This window comes from Eriocheir sinensis, chromosome 20, assembly GCF_024679095.1.
Source record: "Eriocheir sinensis breed Jianghai 21 chromosome 20, ASM2467909v1, whole genome shotgun sequence".
Lineage (NCBI taxonomy): Eukaryota > Metazoa > Arthropoda > Malacostraca > Decapoda > Varunidae > Eriocheir > Eriocheir sinensis.
This window is the reverse complement of record NC_066528.1, coordinates 13,997,015-14,019,514: the sequence shown is the minus strand read 5'-3', so window position 1 is coordinate 14,019,514 and position 22,500 is coordinate 13,997,015. Positions and strand designations below refer to the sequence as shown.

The 22,500-nt window shown below is 41.2% G+C and overlaps 1 protein-coding gene across 2 annotated transcripts in view; it reads left to right on the top strand.

Moving 5' to 3' along the window:
* LOC127001212 (uncharacterized) overlaps window positions 1–22,500 on the top strand; it is a 348,018-nt gene that overhangs the window by 185,289 nt on the left and 140,229 nt on the right. The window contains exons 1-2 of one of the 2 annotated variants that reach the window (XM_050865439.1): window positions 9,318–9,449; window positions 10,282–10,327. The gene's annotated coding sequence lies outside the window, so the exon portion shown is untranslated. Of the gene's footprint in view, window positions 1–9,317; window positions 9,450–10,281; window positions 10,328–22,500 lie in introns of those variants that run through there. The other variant, XM_050865441.1, reaches the window with a different exon arrangement.

Below are 22,500 nucleotides of genomic sequence, written 5' to 3'. Positions count from 1 at the left end.
TATATATATATATATATATATATATATATATATATATATATATATATATATATATATATATATATATATATATATATATATATATATATATATATATATATATATATATATATATATATATATATATATATATATATATATATATATATATATATATATTTTTTTATAACAAAGGAGACAGTTCTAGGGCACACAAAAGCAAACATTAATGAAAAAGCCTGCTACTCACTGCTCCTAAAAGAATCCAAAGAGGTGGCCGAAAGATAGGTCAGTTTTGGGAGGAGAGGTGTCCTGATACCCTCCTCTTGAAAGAGTTTAAGTCGTAGGCAGGAGGAAATAGAGATGAAGGAAGATTGTTCCAGTTTACCAGTGTGAGGGATGAAAGAATGAAGATGTTGGTTAACCCTTGTATAAGGGGTTTGGACAGTATAGGGAAGAGCGTGATTAGAAAGTCATGTGGGGCGAGGCCGCGGGAGTGGGGGAGGCATGCAGTGAGCAAGTTCAGAAGAGCAGTCAGCATGAAAATATTGATAGAAGTTAGAAAGAGAGGCAACGTCACGATGGAATTTAAGAGGTAGAAGAATATCAGTAACAGGAGGAGAGCTGATGAGACGAAGAGCCTTAGACTCCACTGTCCAGTAGAGCTGTGTGAGTGGAGCCCCCCCACACGTGAGATGCATACTCCATATGAGGGCGGAAAAGGCCCCTGTATATGGACAGCAACTGTGCAGGGGAGAAGAACTGGTGGAGACAATACAGAACGCCAACCTCGAGGAAGCTGATTTAGTGAGAGAGAAGATGTAAAGTTTCCAGTTAAGATTTTGAATAAAGATTAGACTGAGGATATTTAGTGTTGAAGAAGGTGATAGCCGAGTGTTGTTGAAGAATAGGGCACAGGGGTTTGGAAGATTGTGTTGAGTTGATAGGTGGAGAAATTGGGTTTTGAGGCGTTGAAGGACACCAGGTTCTTCTTGCCCCAATCGGAAATAATAGTAAGGTCTGAGGCTAAGCGTTCTGCAGTCTCCAGCCTTGAGTCGTTAAGTTCCTGAAGGTGGGTCTTCTATTAAAAGAAGTTGAATAATGCAGAGTGGAATCATCGGCGTAGGAATGGATAGGACAGTTCGTTTTGGAAAGAAGATCATCAATGAACAACAGAAAAGAGTGGGAGATAGGACAGAACCCTGTGGGACACCACTGTTAATAGATTTAGGAGAAGAACAGTGACCGTCTACCACGGCAGAAATAGAACGGTCAGAAAGGAAACTGGAGATAAAGGTACAGAGAGAAGGATAGAAACCGTAGGAGGGTAGTTTTGAAAGCAAAGATTTGTGCCAGACCTATCAAAAGCTTTTGATATGTCCGGGCGCAATAGCAAAAGTTTCACCGAAACGGCTAAGAGGATGACCAAGAGTCAGTTAAGAAGGCTAGGAGATCACCAGTAGAACGCCCTTGCGGAACCCATACTGGCGATCAGATAGAAGGTCAGAAGTGGAAAGGTGCTTTTGAATCTTCCGGTTAAGGATTGATTCAAAAGCTTTAGATAGACAAGAAAGTAAAGCAATAGGACGGTAGTTTGAGGGATTGGAGCGGTCACCCTTCTTAGGTACAGGCTGTATGAAGGCATACTTCCAGCAAGAAGGAAAGGTAGATGTTGACAGGCAGAGGCGAAAGAGTTTGACCAGGCAGGGTGACAGCACGGAGGCACAGTTTTTAAGGACAATAGGAGGCACTCCATCAGGTCCATAAGCCTTCTGAGGATTGAGGCCAGAGAGGGCATAAAACATCATTTTGAAGAATCTTTATAACAGCCATAAAGGAGTCAGAGGGGGATGTGTTGGAGGAATATGCCCAGAATGGTCATGTGTGGTGTTTTAGAAAAAGTTTGAGAGAAGAGTTCAGCCTTAGAGATAGATGAGACGGCAGTGTTGCCGTCAGGACTGAGGAGTGGAGGGAAAGATGAAGAAGTGAAGTTGGAGGAGATGTTTTTGGCTAGATGCCAGAAGTCACGGGAAGAGTTAGAGAAAGCAAGGTTTTGACATTTTCTATTAATGAAAGAATTTTTGGTTATATATATATATATATATATATATATATATATATATATATATATATATATATATATATATATATATATATATATATATATATATATATATATATATATATATATATATATATATATATATATATATATATATATATATATATATATATATATATATATATATATATATATATATATATATATATATATATATATATATATATATATATATATATATATATATATATATGCTCGAGCTGATCATCCCGCCATTATACAAGAGTCACCGGCCATTCCTCTCGACAACCCGTCCATCATGGCAGCTTTCCTTGTACCTCAGTACTATTGACTAACTATAATTCAACAACTGTTTCATGTTTCCCCTTCAGTAACTTCAACTTTCAGCAGTGCACTGGAGGGGGAAGCAGCGCCCTCTGAACCCATACCATCAGGCTGTCTTCTCGGCGTTGCATTCCGGGCGTAGCAAATTAATCAAGTGTTGGGGGTCTGGTAACATGCGTCTGGGGAGCACGAGGATTCATCTGTCTGTTATTAGAGCTGAGAAACACCGAGGCGCGTGTGTTGAGCTGCAACGTTCAAGGCTCGCGACGCTCACGCACACTTCAGCACGTCACATCACTGGTAATTTACGTGAACTATATGTCCTCCAACTCTTCCTCCTCCTCCTCCTCCTCCTCCTCCTCCTGCCTCTCGTGTTTCCTTCACCGTTGAACTTGCGTATCCTTGAATGTCGTCCGTCGTTTTCCTTCACCTCCCTCCAGTGACTGTCCTGATCACCTCCCAACCTCCCAAATGAAGTATATTCCTGCCGTGGACGCAAACCGAGGCAGTACTACAGTCTCGGGCACCTCAGGATATAAAACAAAGATGATCTGCACTTTTCATATAAATAGTTTCCGTTGGTTCACCTGATAAATGGGAAAAGAGAGAAAAGAGGCGAAAGAGAACATAAAAAGGGAGGAGAGAAAAATTAAAAGAAGTTGGAGGACTAGAAAAACAGGAACGTGAAGAAGAGAAGAGAAAAGAAGTATAAAGAAGAGAAAGGAACAAGAGTAACAGGAAGAGAAAGGAAGAGTAAGAAGAGAAGAGAAACAAGATTAAGAAGAAGAGAAAGTAGAGAGGTGGACAAGAATGAGAGAGAAGAGAAAGGAACAAAAATAAGAAGAATTGAAAGGGACAAGAGTAAGAGAAAGAGAAAGGAAGAGGAGTAAGAAGAAGAGAAAGGAAGAGGAGTAAGAGGAAGAGAAAGGAAGAGGAGTAAGAGGAAGAGATAGGAAGACGATTAAGAAGAGAAAGGAAGAGGAGTAAGAGGAAGAGAAAGGAAGAGGAGTAAGAAGAAGAGAGGAAGAGGAGGAAGAGGAAGAGAAAGGAAGACTAGTAAGAAGAAGAGAGAGGAAGAGGAGTAAGGGGAAGAGAAAGGAAGACGAGTAAGAAGAAGAGAGAGGAAGAGGAGTAAGAGGAAGAGAAAGGAAGAGAAGTAAGAGGAAGAGAAAGGAAGACGAGTAAGAAGAGAAAGGAAGAGGAGTAAGAAGAAGAGAAAGTAAGAGGAGTAAGAAGAAGAGAAAGTAAGAGGAGTAAGAAGAAGAGAAAGTAAGAGGAGTAAGAGGAAGAGAAAGGAAGACGAGTAAGAAGAGAAAGGAAGAGGAGTAAGAAGAAGAGAAAGGAAGAGGAGTAAGAGGAAGAGAAAGGAAGAGAAGTAAGAGGAAGAGAAAGGAAGAGGAGTAAGAGGAAGAGAAAGGAAGACGAGTAAGAAGAGAAAGTAAGAGGAGTAAGAAGAAGAGAAAGTAAGAGGAGTAAGAAGAAGAGAAAGTAAGAGGAGTAAGAAGAATAGAAAGTAAGAGGAGTAAGAAGAAGAGAAAGTAAGAGGAATAAGAAGAAGAGAAAGGATGAGGAGTAAGAAGAAGAGAAAGGAAGAGGAGTAAGAGGAAGAGAAAGGAAGAGGAGTAAGAAGAAGAGAAAGGAAGACGAGTAAGAAGAGAAAGGAAGAGGAGTAAGAAGAGAGAGGAAAAGGAGTAAGAGGAAGAGAAAGGAAGACGAGTAAGAAGAAGAGAAAGGAACAGGAGTAAGAAGAGAAGAGAAAGAAAGAGGATTAAGAGGAAGAGAAGGGAACAAGAATAAATAAATAAAAAAGAGTAAGAGGAATAGAACAACTGAGCTAAAATGTGGAGGAGAGAATAGAGAATAAATTATAACGAAAACCAGAAAAATGTAAAGGAAATTAATACATGAAAATAAACGACGAGAGAGAGAGAGAGAGAGAGAGAGAGAGAGAGAGAGAGAGAGAGAGAGAGAGAGAGAGACCACAACTGTCTCTCTCTTATGCCATTATTTCCATACCCAAAGTCCCAATTTTCACCGTCAGCCCCAACGAAGGGTCAGAAGGCGACTGGAAGGAAATCGAAGGTGACAGCTTATGACCCGGCCCGCGATAGCACAGACTCAATGGGGCAGGAAAGGCCACGACTCAGCCCGATACTCTCCTCGGTTACGAACGGAAGGGATATTAAAGTTCGAGGCGTATGAAGGCAATATCCACTCCACTATTTTATTCAGTCAGGCGGGGGGAGGTATAAAGGGGAGGCTGTCTTAAAGTTGATTTCCACCGGCCCACCAAGCAAGGATATGCGAGGGAAGGAGTGCAAGAAGAAAAGGTATCCGGGGTTTTGTACTTAGTTTGGTGTATAAATGTATGTGGAAAGGCAAATGATGTTGAGGAAATGAATAAAATGTAAGTTTATCTCAAGTTGTACAAGGATATGAGAGGGAAAGGGCTGAAGAAGAGGAGGTATCGGGGGTCTCATATACTTAGTTGAGGGTATAAACGTTGTGTGAAAAGGCAAATGATGTTGAGGAAATGAATAAAATGTTAGTTTATCTCAAGTTGTGGTTTCCTCGGGTCCAGAAAGCAAGGATATGAGAGGGAAGGAGTGCAAGAAGAAAAGGCATCGGGGGTTTTATACTTAGTTGAGTGTAGTGTGGAAAAGAGAATGATGTTGAGGAAATGAGTCAAGTGTTAGTTTGTCTTAAGTTTGGTTTCCTCGGGTCCAGAAAGCAAGGATATGAGAGGGAAGGAGTGCAAGAAGAGAAGGCATCGGGGTTTTGTACTTGGTTGAGTGTATAAACGTGTGTGGAAGGAGAATGATGTTGAGGAAATGAATAAAATGTAAGTTTATCTCAAGTTGTACAAGGATATGAGAGGGAAAGGGTTGAAGAAGAGGAGGTATCGGGGGTCTCATATACTTAGTTGAGGGTATAAACGTTGTGTGGAAGGAAAATGACGTTGAGGAAATGAATAAAATGTTCGTTTATCTCAAGTTGTGGCTTCCTCGGGTCCAGAAAGCAAGGATATGAGAGGGAAAGGGTTGAAGAAGAAATGGCATCGGGGGTTTTATACTTAGGTGTATAAATGTATGTGGAAAAGCAAATGATGTTGAGGAAATGAATAAAATGTTCGTTTATCTCAAGTTGTGGTTTCCTCGGGTCCAGAAAGCACGGATATGAGAGGGAGAGGGTTCAAGAAGAGAAGCCATGTCCCAATCTCTGTCTCGGTATTTTGCATTTAGCTGTAGTGTGAAAAGTAAAGTTTAACCCCTTGGATGCGGATTTCCTACAAGAAGACATCACCAAGCTACAGAAATGGAACAAAAAGTGGCTGCTCCAATTTAGTGAAGAAAAATGTGAGGTCATGCATCTTGGGAGGGGAAATCCAGCACACCAATACCACATGGGAAACATTCAACTATCCACCACAGAGGCAGAGAAAGACATGGGACTATATGTTACCATGCTACCAGTAAAAGGCAAATCCGTGCCAATCGCAGCGAACAGGTTAAGGCCGCTATTCCCAGATGATTTCGGCTCTTACAACAGCTAAAGGCCACAACGGAGATTAGACGGGTTGTTATGAGTATTTTTCACATTCATAGTGCAGAAGGCTTGTCAGACTAGCACTAGGACCATAAAACCACCCTTGGGAATACTAACACAAGCTCTACGTATGCCTTATTAAATGTGGGTGTGTGAGACCCGAAAAGCTTGAAGATACGAGCTTAATAAGACTCATATTCTCCAACAGCCTTTTACAACACGCAGGTAATATGGTGGTGGAATTCCTTCACCCCAACCACAGGGAAGAAGAGGAAGAGAAAGGAAGAGGAGTAAGAAGAAGAGAAAGGAAGAGGAATAAGGGGAAGAGAATGGAACAAATATAAGTTACAACAAGAGTAAGAGGAATATAATAACTGAGCTAAAATGTGGAGTAGAGAATAGAGAATAAATTAAAACGAGAACGTTGTTGTGGCGAGTATTTCCATGGGTAGTTTATGAGCCTAGTGATAGTTTGACAAGGCTTCTTCTGCGCCGTGCATATGAAAAGCACTCATGGGAACCCGATATTTGTAAGGCTTTCGTTGTGGTTGTGTTAGTATTCTCATGGGTAGCTTATGAGCCTAGTGATAGTTTGACAAGGCTTCTTCTGCGCCGTGCATATGAAAAGCACTCATGGGAACCCGATATTAATTTTGTAAGGCTTTCGTTGTGGATGTGTTAGTATTCCCAAGGGTTGTTTAAGAGCCTAGTGATACTTTGACAAGGCTTCTTCTGCGCCGTGCATATGAAAAGCACTAATGAGAACCCGATATTTGTAAGGCTTTCGTTGTGGCTGTGTTAGTATTCCCAAGGGTTGTTTATGAGCCTAGTGATAGTTTGACAAGGCTTCTTCTGCGCCGTGAATGTGAAAAGCACTCATGGGAACCCGATATTTGTAAGGCTTTCGGTGTGGTTGTGTTAGTATTCCCATGGGTTGTTTATGAGCCTAGTGATAGTTTGACAAGGCTTCTTCTGCGCCGTGAATGTGAAAAGCACTCATGGGAACCCGATATTTGTAAGGCTTTCGTTGTGGATGTGTTAGTATTCCCATGGGTAGCTTATGAGCCTAGTGATAGTTTGACAAGGCTTTTTCTGCGCCGTGAATATGAAAAGCATTAATGGGAACCCGATATTTGTAAGGCTTTCGTTGTGGATGTGTTAGTATTCCCATGGGTAGCTTATGAGCCTAGTGATAGTTTGACAAGGCTTCTGCACCATGAACGTAAGATAACACTCATGAGAACCCGATTAACCTCCTTTGTGACCTTTGGAAATAGTTGTAATAGCCGAAAGCCTCTGAGAGTAGGACCCTTTGATGTTGCTCCTTGTTCGTGTTTGTGCTCTTTTCCATTGCGAGGGCCGGCATATGACCACAGATGTTGCGCCGACTAAACGAAACTTTCCAACTTTTTTCCATGGCGAGGGTCGGAGCTCCTTTCCCACACTCCAATCAAGGCATCAAAAGGTAGCCGAGTGGACAAACATCCTCCACCTCATTTTCTCGGAATATAAATTACTTCTAAAGAGGAAGAGAAAAAAAAGGTTGCGATGGTATGAAAAAGTTGGAAAGTTTCGTTTAGTCGGCGCAATATCTGTGGTCATATGCCGGGGAGAGACAGAAGGGGAAGGAATTATAGAAGGGACACCATGGTATGAAATTTGTGGATTGAGAATATGCGTTGATGTATTGATTTTAGTTATTTTGTCATGGGTTGGATATGGTATTGGTTTTGTATGTCCCTCCACACACCCCATCTCTCTCTCTCTCTCTCTCTCTCTCTCTCTCTCTCTCTCTCTCTCTCTCTCTCTCCCAGCCTGCGTTCTAATTAATTCTCCCAATCGATGTACGTATTTGATTTCCCTCTCTTCAGTATGATATTAATGTTCGAACGCCCTTAGTGCTGTGTTGTGGGGGGGGGGGGGTGGAGGGGGTTAGCTTTGCCACCCTTGAGATACGGATTCGTTCCGTAGTCGAGAGTGAGATGTTGCGTTCCGTTTTGAACCAGTACGGAACACCATTTGTTCCATATTTGGCGGTCTGAATGGTCAAGCAGATCAAATTCAGTATTTTAAAATTGTAGTGAGGGTATTTTTCAGTCAATCACAAAACGAGTCCGTAAAATTATGTATATGTCAAGGGTCGTAATGAAATACATGTAAGCTATGCGACGTAACTTCCCTCGCCCCCTTCCTCCTGCCTCCAGCATCGGGCAGCGGCTGTCAGTCAGGGCGGGCTAGAAAATTGGGGCTGTAACCCGTTCCTTAAGGTACGGATGGGAGAGTGAGACGTTGCGTTCCTTACTTTTCTAATCTCAATTGAGAGAGAGAGAGAGAGAGAGAGAGAGAGAGAGAGAGAGAGAGAGAGAGAGAGAGAGAGAGAGAGAGAGAGAGAGAGAGAGAGATTATTTTACTTGTTATCTGTTTCTTCAACCCTGAAAACAAAACAAATGAGAGAGAGAGAGAGAGAGAGAGAGAGAGATTATTTTACTTGTTATCTGTTTCTTCAACCCTGAAAAACAAATGAGAGAGAGAGAGAGAGAGAGAGAGAGAGAGAGAGAGAGAGAGAGAGAGAGAGAGAGAGAGAGAGAGAGAGAGAGAGAGAGAGAGATTATTTTACTTGTTATCTGTTTCTTCAACCCTGAAAACAAAAACAAATGAGAGAGAGAGAGAGAGAGAGAGAGAGAGAGAGAGAGAGAGAGAGAGAGAGAGAGAGAGAGAGAGAGAGAGATTATTTTGATAATCTGTTTCTTCAACCCTAAAAACAAAAACAAATGAGAGAGAGAGAGAGAGAGAGAGAGAGAGAGAGAGAGAGAGAGAGAGTTTAGGGTGAGCGAGGCAGAAATACCAAACATCATGATTCGCTGGTTCACTGCTGATGATACGGACGAACGAACGAACACGCTCATTAGGTGAGGATAGCAACTCCGGATCCAAATTATCATAAATATGAGACTAAATTAATAGCGGGTCTTAATAACACACTAAACCTACATGGTGACTGGGATTACGATGAAAGGTTGGGGGCTCGCTCGCTAGTATCTCTTCTTCTTCTTCTTCTTCTTCTTCTTCTTCTTTTGACCTGTATCGCTTCGTCGGTCCTCCTCCTCCTCCTCTTGATTTTCTCTTCTCTTTATTTAACACACTTTCCTTTCCACTGGCATTATATTATTTGTATTAGTAATGAAAGAAACGAGTTTACTGTGCAGAGCGGCTGTCAGACGGGTGAGGGATGCCAACCTTACCGATGCCTCATACAAGTATACTAAACTTCTTTAATCCTTTACGACACACGCATAATAATCCTACTGTAGGCAATTAGCTAAGTATGTTGCAAAATCCATCTCCACAAAATACTAAAAGAACAACGTAATGAAGAGGTTTACTGTTACGTGTTATTTTTTGCATAATTGGTAATCGTAGGCAGACCGACGGAGTGTTGATTTGAATGGTGGTGTGTCTCGTGTTTATCCGTGAATATCTGCAGCATCGCCAGGCCAGGAGGCGCCGTAGGGACAAGGTGAGTTCCTTAAGGTGTGGGGAAGGCGTTGTGGTGAGATGGTGGCTTGAGAAGTACTGGTGGATGAATTATACGGCGATTGGTAAAGAGTAGTATTTTGTTGGGAGATGGTGGCTTGAGAAGGACTGGTGGATGAATTATACGGCGATTAGTAAAGGGAGGTGGTTAGGTTAGGTTGTACATGAATGGTTGGTCACTTTCGGCCCTCACTACAACTATTTCCAAGGCCACAAAGGAGATTAGTCGGGTTCTCATGCGTTTTCTTTCACATTCATGGTGCAGAAGTCTTGTCAAACCAACACTGTGCTCATAAAACTACCCATGGAAGTACCCACAACAATCTCGACGAAAGCCTTATAAAATGTTGGTGTGAGAGCCCTGGCAAAGTTTGAGAATATGACCCACAAACATGCCGTCATTGTTTTTTTTTTGCAGTTTACGTAATAATGATATGATCTTTAATTGAATGATATAATAGTTGTTTTGTGCATATATCTGTTCTGTCCGTGTTGATTGTGAGCATCCACACGTATTTTTATTGTGTGTAAATTCCAATGGTGTAAATTAATGGTATGAGTTCTAACGGTGTGATGTAATGGTTAGATGATGTTATGGTATGGTGACCTATTGGTGTGGTAATGTTCTGATGGAGTGATGATGTCTGATGGCGTAGTAATGATGTTATTCTTGAGTTTTGAACAGTCGACTTTTTTTTTCAGCATTGCACCACATTATTTCATTCACACATTCATTCACATCATTGCTCCACATCATTTCATTCATCATTCATCATTGCTCCACATCATTGCTCACTGCTTTGTATCTTTTCCAGTCGAGGCTGTGTGACGACTGGACGAATGGACGAACTCGGCAATAGGGTAAGGATATTATTTTTTTTTTTTTGTGTGTGTGTGTGTGTGAGAGAGAGAGAGAGAGAGAGAGAGAGAGAGAGATTCATTACGGCCTGATCACGAACTGCACTCGTCACCGCCAGCATGTACACTCTACAAGAAGATGTCGAACACCTGGGCACGATGGATGTGAAAATGAATCGATCGCCTCTAGTCGCCTCGGAATGGCTGGTACCCCTGATTGTGATGACGCATCTGAACCCATTACGGTATATGATACGTTTCGATCCTGTGTTGATTTGATGGTCGCAGTAAGTCATGCTCACGTTAGTCTCAGTGGAGACCCCACACGACCGGAGCAAAACCATTATTATCCTTCACACTGAAGGCCTCAGTTATCGCCAATCAGCACGGCGGATTGATGTGTCCACCTCTACCGTATCACTATGGGCCAACAGATATGTGGAAACAGGCCCACTAGTGACACGCCTCGAAGCTCCGAAGCAGACAACAGTATATAATCGGCGCAGGCGGTGCATACACTTATGAAATAAATACCTCCCATCCTCATATATCTTACACTTAACCAAGCTGTCGCAGTATGCGGTTTAAGTATTGGTTTTGGCAGATATTATAATTTACATACTTTTACTGGCAATTATACTCAAACTACCACCTGGAATTATCATATCCCACATTTGGTAGGAATGACGTCATCCACAGCATTTAAACTGACTGATAACTTCCTGAAGCGGATTGGGTTAAACAAAATCATTATCCTTCTGTTACGCAATGACGACCTAATGTATAATGGTTGCCTGATAGATGATGAGAGACGGAATAGAGGAAATGAAAAACTGAAAATAAGTGTATCGGTGAATGGAAAACTGTATTGCACTAATAGAAGTCGTAGTAGTGAAGTGGATGAAAAAACAGTACCGTGAAGGGTGTGGGGGAGATGAGGTGTTGCGGTCAGTGAAAGAAACGAGTAGAAGATATGAAAAGCTAAAATGAGTGTAGTATAGCTGTACAGGTGATAGAGGGAAAATATGACAGCAATAAGGAGTTGTACTAGTGAACTGGATGGGAAAACAGTACCGTGAAGGGTGTGGGGGAGATGAGCGGTTGTGGTTAGTGAAAGAAACGAGAAGATATGAAAACCTAAAATGCGTATTGTATTGCTGTACAGGTGATAGAGATAAAATATGACAGCAATAAGGAGTTGTACTAGTGAACTGGATGGGAAAACAGTACTTCATAAATTATAGGGCCAGTTTCATACTTCCCCGTGATGGGTTAGTAAGCTCCCAAACCAATACCAGAGCCTTCGAAATTTCCTTGTACAGTGTCTGGTGTTTATATTTAAGTTCACAAATTTAACGAAACTATACAGGAAAAGTCTTGTGTATTTAGTGTGGCATCGAAGACCTCACCATTTTGGATTGTATGGGATTCTATAGTTTGGTTCGGGCTGTTACGAAGACACTGTGTTGGACTGTGAAACCGGCTCATAGTGTTGTTGTGGTTATATTGAGAGGAACAAGTTGAATAAATTAAAAATGAAGATGTTGTTGGTGTAGGTGATAGGGAAACAAGATGAAAGTGATAAAGGTCGAACTTGTGAATTGGATGTTATTATAGTTTCCTGAAAGGGTGTTAGATGCTGTTTAAGGTTAGTGACGAGTATGAATGAGTATGAATATAAGCCAGAGATAGGGGAGGGGGTAATGAGGGTGGTATGTGTGGATGAAGGGAAAGATGATTGTTACGCCGAATATAAGGTTAGATGTTTGTTATGTATTCTCTCTCTCTCTCTCTCTCTCTCTCTCTCTCTCTCTCTCTCTCTCTCTCTCTCTCTCTCTCTCTCTCTCATTTCCTTCCTCTCAACGTCTTCATGGTGTGTGTGTGTGTGTGTGTTACTCCTTCCTTCTCTTTCATTTTCTTTCTTCCATTCTTTTTCTCTTTCATCTTTTTCCCTCGGCTTTATCTCAGTCTTTCATTCTGTTTCTTCCTTGAATTTCTCTTTCCTTCTCTTTCTTCCTCCCTCCTTTCTTTCTTCCTCATATCGTGTGTGTGTGTGTGTGTGTGTGTGTGTGTGTGCTGACTGGTTTCGGCAAAGGTGACTCGTGTGTTAGATTTCTTTATAATATGCCCATGTGCTGTCCTGAAGACCACCTCTCAACCCGGACTCTAGGGAAAATCTCTACCGGGGAGCACAGATGATTTCCGAAAGTGGGGGCCGGCAGCGTGTCAAATAAGATGGCTCCACTATAAACACTTGCCTGCGCTACGAACGGGATAGGGCCGGCCAACAGGTCCCATTAAGATAGCCTACCTGTATATCAGGCCGCACGGAAAAATAAAATAAATAAGTAAATACAAATAAATAAATGATGTGACAGTATAAGACTTTTTATCGGCCTCACAGACGACGATCAACAGATTGTCCATCTTGTTGTTCTCTTCAAGATGTTTTCCTGGCTTACCCATGCATTGTAGACATGACATTGTATGATAACATTTGTTAGCCCTGATGAACCCTTCAACATGGCATTATAAACAAAGTCAGCTTTTTTTTTTTTTTTTTACTTTTTGGCCTGTGGCGCCGGTAGGCGTTCATAGTAGTCGGCCCCAGCCCGTTTTGGCGCAGGCAAGTGTTTATAGCGGCGCCATCTTTACTTTTAAGCATTTTCCATTTTAGACCCCTAGTTGCATAATATAAATTGTTGGGGGGGTGTTGGAGGGTCATGCGACGCCGATCTAGCGTAGTTTTTGTGCTATTAACACTTGTTTGCTCTGTCATCGTGACCAAAATAAACTTCCTTTCATGTGATTTTTTTTTCAGTGAATGTATAGTAAATATCATCGGCCGTGTAGCGAGCAGGGCAATGTTGTTGTTTTTTATAGTAACGGAGGCAGCTAAAGGGGAAGAAAATAGAAAAAAAAATTGCCCGCTGGAAAAGAGCCCATAAAAAGATAGCCTGTTAAAAAGAATGTGAGAAAAGAAACCCTGAAAACTCCGCTAAAAAAAGGCTGATCGTCTGTTTGTTTATAACTGAACACGTTTGCATTTCGTGTGTTTTTTCTGTGTTCTTGTTCGTAAAATTTCAGTAGGTTAGGGTGGATTAGATAAAGCAGGTCAGTTGTTAGGTCAGGTTAGGTTAGGTTTGGTTACGTTAGATTACGTTAGGTTAAGTTTGGTTAGGTTATGTCAGGTCAGGCTAGGTTAGGTCATGTTAAGTTATGTTAGGTCAGGTTAGGTACGTTAGGTTAGCATTGGTTAGGTTAGGTTAGGTTTGGTTAGGTTAGATTACGTTAGGTTAGATCAGGTTATGTTATGTTAGGTTAGGTCAGGTTATGTTATGTTAGTTTAGGTTTGGTTAGGTTAGATTACGTTAGGTTAGGTTAGGTTTGGTTAGGTTGTCATGTCAGGTCCGGTTAGGTTAGATCAGGTTTGGTTAGGTCAGGTTAGGTTAGGTTTGGTTAGGTTAGATTACGTTAGGTTAGGTTTGGTTAGGTTATGTCAGGTCAGGTTAGGTACAGTCGTCACAAAAACTATCGGTGCAGTATAAGCACGAATCATTCTGACAGCACGGAACGAAAGACAGTGAAAAGAGGTGGCCGACTTGATGCATGTTGGTAGCTCTGCTGTGAGGTGAATGCCATAATTCACCAGCCAGCTTGATACCACATACTGGTTCACTTGTGTTTACGTATAATGGCCAATCTGCGTTCGTTGATAATGCAACAAGATATTGTCACGTGGTTTTTACGGTAACACTTTCATGTGGTAAAACATATCTACACATCACCTATGAAATGAGGTATGTGAAGTATACATGGTAGTCGAATACGGTCATGCATAAAATATAGCCTTTATTACTCATAGTAGTAATTATGCTGTTTTAATACTACTATAGTCGAATCCACGATAACTGGCGGAGATTTTCATTTTAAGGTTGGACTCGCGGACTTGGCGTCATTGCTTGAGTGACGGTCTCCGCACCGCTCATTGGCTGTTGTTTACTACGTAGATCTAAGCTACGGCAATTTCGCTTGGCATGACATAGCCTACTATTTATCGCTTTTTGCTATCTCTTAAAATCAAAATGCATCAACCTGCTCTCTGTTTTAATGTGTGTGTGTGTGTGTGTGTGTGTGTGTGTGTGTGTGTGTGTGTGTCATGGTAAGGGCAGCAGGTGTTGTGTGGCATTTAAACAAATGCATATTGTAAAACTCGCTCTGTTTGACGCTATAAAAAAAGGTGGGGGCATACGTTGTAACAGCGCTTAGCCACGGAGCTCATCTCCGCCGCATTGGCCTTGTGGTGGGTATGAACCCGCTACCCCGGGCCACATGGCCACTGTGACATCCGGGTTACCACAATTCACCTTCCAAGCTGGGACACAATCCGTATACCTGATACCCGGTCCATTCACTGCTGGGTGGACAGGGTCAAGGGATAAAGAGACAGCCCATCTAACTCTGCTCCGGCCGGGGACTGAACCCGGGATCTCTAGGTTGTGAGCCGAGCGCACTACCATTTACACCATGGAGCTCCCGTTATTTGCGTAATAAATTTATTAAAAACTTTTAAAATCAAAACTATTGATATATGAATGTAGTTATTTTTATTATCCCTCTTCCTTATGATTATTTATTAGTTTATTACCCACATAGATCTTTTAGGAATAATGATAGGACGATGAGAAATGTGAAGGTTCTTGCCGTAGAGCAATGTTTCCGTTATGACTCCATATCATCAATACACATTATGACTATGCCAAGCCAAAAAACATCCAAAGCACTTTATAGCAGAAAAAAAATGAAGAATGCATAGTTTCAACACTCGCTTCAGTCGCTGCCTGCTGGACATTGTCCATTCACGTGCAGTTCTGACTCCATTAAGGCCCGTCCACACGACGGCTAAAGAAAACTGCACGGCGTCTGGCCCGAGTCACATTCGCCTGCCTACTGTCTGCCTTGGATTGTTTGATCTGGTAACACAGTTTCAAAGCGAGAGTAAGGTATTTTTCTTGTTACGAATTGTTTCAGATGAATTTCTAATGGTTCACAAGGCACACAATACAAGTTAAATTGGCAAATGAGCGTGCCGTATCAGCACACATGCAATATCACGTTCGCGAGTCCACCCTGAAAAAAATCACCTAATTCTCGTGGAACAGACTTTTATAGCAGTAGGTTTGCTATTATACTACTACTTCTGGGTAAATATAACAACGCGTGTTTCATTATCTTTATTAATATACATCAGTAAGACGTATAGGCACCACCTGCAGCTAAGACAGCATTCAGCCGTTTAGGCATGGATGCCACCAACACTAGTTATATCTTGACCAGGTGGACGACGGAGGTGCTCCCATGCTTGCATTGCACTTCTGACGACAGCATCACGGTTCCTTCCCCTGTCCTGCTCAGGCATATGTCGGACCATTGCTGCCCAGACGTGCTCGATGGGGTTGAGGTCTGATGATTTGGGAGGATGTGGCATCAGAGTGACGTGTGGATGTCGGCCAAACCACTCTCTAACAACCTGGCATGTGTGGATTGGGCTGTTATCCTGGAGAAGGTAGAAAGGCTCCCCGTCGGGGAACAGCAATGCCTCTACCGTGGGAAGAAGGACCTCCTCCAGGATTTCAACATACTTATCACCTGTTAAATATCCCGGTCCAACATCAGCCAACTCTCCAACGCCACTGGCATGCATCCATCCAAATAACCCAGCAGAGACACGCCCGCTCCTCCTGGTAGCAATTACATTTCCAATGTCGTATCTGAAACATTATAACTATTTATGAACTAGTCACATAAAACCTTCTGTAACCGGTATTGAGTAGTAGTAGACAAGACAGACAACACAAATCTGTTCGGGTGGCTACAGGCACCTGTAGAAACAACCAACTAGTTTAAGTGTCCATGAGAGAGAGAGAGAGAGACTAACCTGGTGCCACATTTCCGCCAAACATATTGTGCTGCTGATGTGCCATCTGAGTAGAAAGTCTTTTCATCAGAAAGACTACATTCTCCCAAAAGTCTGCTGGCATGTCAGCATACTCGAGCGCATACTCCATGCGCTGCTCCATGTTACGCTCGCTTAGTTTCTGCTTTGTGGCTGGCCTCCGACCTCGGAAATTCCTGTTGTGAAGCCTGTTCCGAATGGTCTGAGTGCTGCACTGCAGACCCTGGTCACGGCGAATGTTGACAGCAGGTGTGAATGGGTCATCATCGATGGCGTTATTTATGGCCTAGATATAAAACCACAAACACCCAATCAGTATGGTAAGGTGAATGGTGAACAGCAACACGAGATATTATATTACAACACATTACCCTATCCAGTTATTGTCACCATGTTACTATTTACATTATTAGTACAGACTAATATTCTACTACAGAATGTAATATTCTACTGTAGAATATTATATCCTTAACCTGGTCTTCGGCTGCGGAGGTGCAGCGTGGGCGCCCGACTCGTGGCATGTCCTCTGTAGCACCAGTGTCTGCGTGCCGCCGAATCCACCGTGCTGCTGTGTTCCGGTGAATACCAAGCTCACGGGCAATACCAGTTATGGTAAAACCCCTAGCATGGAGGGCTACGATAGCCCCTCGCGTCGCCTGCGGTGTTTCCATGTTGACTGGCATGGCCATGGTACGAAGATAACCACATTAACATCCTGTCAGTCTTTGAAACGTTTCGGATTTGGGTTGAAATGTTTCGGATCTGAGTTATGAAACAATCGCTTGTGGTTCGAATCTTGCAGAGAAGCCACAGTCAGGCGTGCCAACCCTCCCACAATATCAGCGGATGCTCGAATGTTTACAGTAGTCATCGCACCCCTTATGCACCGATACTTTTTGTGACGACTGTACGTTAGATTAGCATTGGTTAGGTTAGGTTTTGTTTGGTTAGAGTTGACAAGTTTATTTTTTTCTCTACGATATCCTCCTGTGTGCTTTATTAATGTATTCTGTTTCTATCTCTGTATCCATCTATTTATATATCTATGCATAATAATTGTACCTGAATACCTATCTTTTTCTGTATCATTATCTATATCTATATGTCTATCTATGTTTTTAACTTGTCTGTATCTACCAATCTTTTTTCTGTATCTACAACTGTATCTATCTATATGCTTCCATTTACGTATATAAAGTCTTTATACTAATCTATTTTTGTCTGTCTAAACTATATATAGCTATTTTCCTATATTTGTTTTTGTTCTCCGTCTGATCCGTCTGTCAGTGTTTGTATGTGTGTGTGTGTGTGTATGTGTGTGTGTGTGTGTGTGTGTGTGTGTGTGTGTGTGTGTGTGTGTGTGTGTGTGAAGCCGGAAGGGATTTACATGCATATTCTGCCGTCATGAATAAGTTAGTCCGTTTGACCCTACCGCTCGCATGTGTGTGTGTGTGAGAGAGAGAGAGAGAGAGAGAGAGAGAGAGAGGGAGAAAAGATTTACATTTTTATCTCTGTGTGTGTGTGTGTGTGTGTTAACTGGAAAAAGCTTTGTCTGTCATACTTTTTTTTTGTTAAGTGTATATGTTTTTTTTTTTTTTTTTTTTACAATGTCCATTCTGTGTTCATTCTGCTTCAACTTTTATCTGGGTGTTATTCTAGAGTCTGTTCGCTTGTCTATTCCTAGCTCTCTTCCCTATGAATCTCCTTGTGCGCTTTGCTTCTCTATATCTCTCTCCTCATTCTCCACCTAACCTTTCTTTTCATAATTCCTAGTCTCTTGCTAACTCTTAATATCCTTATCTATTCGTATCTCTTTTTTTCCCTACGTCCATTTCTCTGCAACGTCGAATTATGTGAGAAGTGGATGGGTGTGCTGGGAGAAGGAGGAGGCTACTGGAAGGGGCGATAAGGGTGGGGGAAGGGAAAGATAGGAGGGGTGAAGGAAAGGAAATTATCGAAGTGGTACAAGAGTTTTTTTTTTTTGTGTGTGTGTGTGTGGAGTTGAGAACCGTGTGTGTGTGTGTGTGTGTGTGTGTGTGTGTGTGTGTGTGTGTGTGTGTGTGTGTGTGTGTGTGTGTGTGTGTGTGTGTGAAATTACCTCTCATCTCTGCTTCCTTAATTAGAATAGCTTTTTTTTTTACGTCCTATGCCAAAAAAAAAAAAAAGAGAAAAAAAAAATCACGTTCCTGTAATCATCATTTGTGTTTTTCCTCTCTCTCTCTCTCTCTCTCTCTCTCTCTCTCTCTCTCTCTCTCTCTCTCTCTCTCTCTCTCTCTCTCTCTCTCTCTCTCTCTCTCTCTCTCTCTCTCTCTCTCTCTCTCTCTCTCTCTCTCTCTCTCTCTCTCTCTCTCTCTCTCTCTCTCTCTCTCTCTCTCTCTCTCTCTCTCTCTCTCTCTCTCTCTCTCTCTCTCTCTCTCTCTCTCTATATATATATATATATATATATATATATATATTATCTATTTTTTTATTTTTTATTTTTTTTTCTTTCATTCTTTCTTTTCTCTCTCTCTCTCTCTCTCTCTCAGGGTAATGGGCCAGAAGATATTTAGAAGGAAGTGGTGCATGCAAAACCTCTCTCACAGCCTGTTTGCTCCGACCCGTCCCTTCCTTGCTCTCTCCTTTCTTCTTTTTGTCTTCTTTTCTTCAGTCCCTTCCCAGCTGGTTCTCCTTTGTTCTCATAATATTATACTGTCGTGTGTTGTCTTTTTTTTTCTTTTTTCTTCTCTGCTTCCTTTTCCCTTTGGTTTGCTTCATGTTATTCTCTCTTTTTTTCTTTTTCTTCTTTTTGTCTTCTTTTCTTCAGTCCCTTCCCAGCTGGTTCTCCCTTGTTCTCATACACTGTCGTTTCTTGTCTTCTTTTTTCTTCTCTGCATCCTCCTCCCTCTGGTTTGTTTCATGTTATTCTCTCTTTTCTTCTTTTTCTTCTTTTTGTCTTCTTTTCTTCAGTCAGTTTCCCAGCTGGTTCTCCTTTGTTCTCATACACTGTCGTTTCTTCTGTCTTCTTTTTCTTTTCTTCATCCTCCTCCCTCTGGTTTGTTTCATGTCATTCTCTGTTTTCTTCTTTTCTTCTTCTTTTTCTTCTTTTCTTCAATTCCTACACATCTGGTTCTCCTTTGTTCTCATACACTGTCGTTTCTTCTGTCTTCTTTTTCTTCTCTTCATTATCCTCCCTCTGGTGTCTTTCATGTCATTCTCTGTTTTCTTCTTTTTCTTCTTCTTTTTCTTCTTTTCTTCAATTCCTACACATCTGGTTCTCCTTTGTTCTCATACACTGTCGTTTCTTCTGTCTTCTTTTTCTTCTCTTCATCATCATCCTAGTTTGTTTCATGTCATTCTCTCTTTTTCTTCTTTTTCTTCTTTTCTTCAATCCCTTCCCACCTGTTCCTCCTTTTAACTCATTCAATCTCATTTCCTCCTCTATCTTTCTACTGCCTTTTTTCTTCTCTTTCTCCTCTTCCTGCCTTGTTTTTATATCCTTTCTTTTCTTCTTTTTCCTTATTATTTTTCTTTCCTTTTCTTCTTTACTCATTTGGCTTCGTTTCTTCCTCTCTTTCTTCTTCCTTTTTTCTTTTCTTCTTGCTCCTCTTCCTGTATTTTTTCTTGTCCTCCTCCTTCTCCTCCTCCTCCTCCTCCTCCTTCTGTCTTTCTTCTTTTCCTTCTTCTTTTTCTCTCTTTTTTTCTTCAGTTTCTTTCCATCTGCTGCTGATTTTTACTTATTTAATGTCGCTTCTTCCTCCCCTTGCGCTTAATATCATTCTTTTATTTCTCCATTTATTCTCACTCTCTCTCCTCCTCCTTTTGTTCTTTTCCTTCTATTTATTTCTCTTCTTTTCTTCACTCCCTTCCCACCTGTTCCTCCTTTTTACTCCTTTGGTTTCGATTCTTTCTCTATTTTGCTATTATTATTTTCTGTTTTCCTCTATTTTTCCTGTTTTTTTGTCATCCTCCTCCTCTTTTTTTCTTCTTTTCTTCCTTGTTCTCCTTTTATTTTCTTCAGTTTCTTCCCACCTGTTGTTCCATTTTACTTCTTTAGCTTAGTTTCTTCCTCTAGTTTCAATATTATTAGGCTTTATTTCCTTTTCTTCTTTTTTTCTTCTCTTCCTCAAGTTTTCTTTTATTTTTCTCTATTTCCTTTTCTTCCTTTTTTCTTCTCTTCCTCAAGTTTTCTTTTATTTTTCTCTATTTCCTTTTCTTCTTTTTCTTCTCTTCCTCAAGTTTTCTTTTATTTTTCTCTATTTCCTTTTCTTCTTTTTCTTCTCTTCCTCTAGTTTCCTTTTATTTTTCTCTATTTCCTTTTCTTTTTTCTTCTCTTCCTCCTCCTCCTCTTCCTCATCCTCTTTTTCCTCTTCTTTCCCTTTCTTTCGTTTCTCTCATTATCTTGCTTTTATTATTTTCTATTTTCTTTTCTTTCTTTTTTCTTCTCTTCCTTCTCCTCTTGCTCTGTTCCTTGTCCTCTTCCTCCTCTTCTTTCCCTTTCTTTCGTTTCTTTCTTTATCTTGCTTTTATTATCTTATATTTTCTTTCTTTTTTCTCTCCTAATCTCTTATTTACTTATTTTTGTCTCTCTCTCTCTCTCCCTCTAGTTATTTCTTCCTCTCCTGTTATCTCTTACTTATTTTTGTCTCATTCTCTCTCTTTCTCTCTCTCCCTCTAGTTATCTCTTCCTCTCTTCTGTTATCTCTTTCTCTCCTTCTCCTCATCCTGCCCTGTGGCTTATTCCTCCTCCTCCTCCTCCTCCTCCTCTTCTTCTTCTCTCTTTTCTTCTCTCACCTCTAATTCCTCTTCTTTTGTCTATGGTTTCTCTTTCATTCCTCTTTTTCCCTTTTTCTTCTTTCCATGCCATCTGGTTTTTTTTTCTCCTCCTCTTATTTACTTATTTTTGTCTCATTCTCTCTCTCTATCCATCTGGTCATCTCTTCCTCTCTTTCTCTCCCTTTTTCTCTTCTCTGCTCTTCTTGTTTTGCTCTTACTCTTCTTCCTCATTTACTCCTCCCCTTTTTCTCTTCTTTTCCTTCTCTCTTTCCTCCTCATCTGTTATTATCTCTTATTAACATTATTTCCTTCTGTCTCTCAATCTTTGCTTTACTGAAATTCATCCTTCTATTATTTGTCTTATTTCATTCTCATTTTCTTTATTTATTTCTCATTATTCTTCATTTTCCATCATCATCATTTTATGTTTAGTTTCCTTTCGTCTTCTATTTTTTGTAAACATGCTTTCGAGTTTCAATTTCTTCTTTTTCTTTCTTTTTTGTCTTTATTTTCTTCTTCGTTCTTCATATTGGCTTTTTTTCTATTCTCCTTTCTCTCTCTCTCTCTCTCTCTCTCTCTCTCTCTCTCTCTCTCTCTCTCTCTATCTCTCTCTCTCTCTCTCTCTCTCTCTCTCTCTCTCTCTCTCTCTCTCTCTCTCTCTCTCTCTCTCTCTCTCTCTCTCTCTCTCTCTCTCTCTCTCTCTCTCTCTCTCTCTCTCTCTCTCTCTCTTTACTCAGACCCTTCCAAACCCTTCTCTCATCTCCTATGCAATACCTTTTACATCTCTATATTTTCATGCCCTTCCACCCTAACGGTATTTGTATTGCTTATTCATATCCCTTCTGTTCATGTTCTTCTCTGCATCATCTACCTGTATCCTATTTAGAAGCAGCACCACCCCGAGCTGTACCCATTTCAGACCTCTATGCATTTTTATTATATACCCGTTTTCTGTTTCCACCCTCGGTATTTGTTTTAAGGGTAACTCATATGTTGTGACACCTACTTTATTTGCGTAACGACCCCGTGTCCTACTTGTGTCCCATTCATTTGCTGCGGGCGTGTGTTGTTGATTAATGAATGTCAGCTGGCGAAGGGTGGAGTGGTGTGAGAGAGAGAGAGAGAGAGAGAGAGAGAGAGAGGAAAAATGAGTTAAGTTCACAGACGGAGACAAACTACTGAGGCTTCTCCTCCTCCACCTCCTCCTCCTCCTCCTCCTTCGTCCACTCCGGAACAATAATAAAACATTCTAATTCGTTTTAACAAGGAGTAACAATGAGGAGAAGAAAAAGAAGAATAGGAGGAAACATGGAAACATGGAAATGCAGGCAACAGAAAGCCTGTCGACTCATTACGAGGTTGCCCGCTTTGGTGATTTAATCTGCCCGACAGCCACTTGGGGCCTGGGGAGCAGATGAAAGCACCTCGATATTCAGTTCACTCCTGACGCAACGAAATGACGGTC